Source organism: Crocodylus porosus, unplaced genomic scaffold (assembly GCF_001723895.1).
Source record: "Crocodylus porosus isolate Cpor-Errol unplaced genomic scaffold, CroPor_comp1, whole genome shotgun sequence".
NCBI lineage: Eukaryota > Metazoa > Chordata > Crocodylia > Crocodylidae > Crocodylus > Crocodylus porosus.
This window is the reverse complement of record NW_017728886.1, coordinates 57,446,491-57,448,135: the sequence shown is the minus strand read 5'-3', so window position 1 is coordinate 57,448,135 and position 1,645 is coordinate 57,446,491.

Here is a 1,645-nt window from a genome sequence, read left to right as displayed (position 1 = left end):
GGTGGGGCACCCATGGGAAGGTCTGGGGGAGTGGGGGGCTGCAAGTGGGGCAGCCATTGGGGGGGCTGCAGCAACCAGTAGGGGATTGGGCCAGGTGGGGCAGCAACTGGGGAGCTGGGGTGGGGCATGTGGGCCTTGCAAAGAGGGTGGTAGCCCCTGTGGGGGCCATTTGGCCCCATTGGGGGCCCATACCCCTTGTGTGGTGGTTGAACCCCCTGTTGGGGGGCCATACCCCTTGTGAGAGTGCCGAATCCCCTATTGGGGGGTGAACCCCTTACTTGGGGGTTGAACCCCCTGTTGGGGGCCCGTACCCCTTATGTGGGGGTTGAACCCCCTGTTGGGGGGCTGTACCCCTTGTGAGAGGGCCAAACCCCTTGTGTGGGGGCCATTGCCCTGTGGGAGGGCAGCAAAAGATGCATTCATGAATTCATGAAACATGTATTTAGAGTTCACTTTATTATTGTGATAAGAGACTTGCTTTAACACTGTAAGATATACCAATAAAACGTTGTCCAGCTGATCACTGTCTCTTTCTTGCTCTCTGTCTTTATAGTGGTCTTTTGTTTTACTTGTGGAGGAACATGGATTTGGGGATTTGTTTTTATCAGGGATTTTTCAGTTTTCCAATAGGGAACACCAGAATTCCTGCTAGGGAGGCCAGTGGCAGGACCTTGTTTGCTTAGAGCTGGCACCTTGGACCCATCTGGCTGTGGCTGACCTCCTGGACAAATGGGGCCAGGAGGACATGCTTTGACAGTTCAAAGCAGGCCACCAGAGCCGGAACATCTTCCAGGTGATAGTTGCCCAGATGGCCAGGTAAGGGCACATATGGCAGTAGTGCAGCAAGGGCAACCCTGCAACCGTAGTCCACTGGCAGCTGGCCCAGAGGGCAGAAGCCTCTGCTGGCTGTGCAGTCCCCATCTGAGTCTGGCAGGTGCACAGCAGGTCACAGCCAGGCAGCAGCCCCCACTGCCAGACTGCTGCATTGGGTAGAGGGTGCAGGGAACACTCAGGGCTGCTTCAGCAGTCCAGCTGGCACAAGGGGTAGTGTCCCCAGGTACCAGTTGGCTGGGCCCCAGAAGCTCCTGAGAGCTAGTAGTCCTGAGCTACTTGCCAGGGCAGCTTTTTATACTGCTGGGGCCAGGACAGGTGCTGGCCCTGGGCTCTAGCTCCCCCTGGCTGAAGATCTGGGAGGAGCCAGGCAGGGTTATTGTGCCCCAAGTGTCACAATTTGTTCCACAACAAAGTGCATGTCCAAGCACGTGCCCTGAAGCAAAAATGCTGGCTCAAATTTGCACCACTTCTATTTGAACTGCTGCAAGCGCACATGCTTGTATGTGTGGATACACCCTTTGAAGGGTTCTTGGCTGGAGTCTTCTCAGGAGTCTTGGCTGCAGGTTTTTTGGAGTCTTGTCTGCTTTCTTAAAGGAAGTGTCCAAGGAAGTTTAGACAGATGTTCTCCAGGGAGATGAGCGATGCAGCAAACTTGTTCGCTGGTGTGGTGTTGCATCAGATCAAGTGTTGTAAAATCGAACCTGACGTCATAAAGTTGAAACAGGGTGTCAATTTATAAACATTGCAAGTGTGAAACATTGTAACTTGAAATCGAAGGGGATCCTGTTCATCAGGATCTGGGGGAACGTCT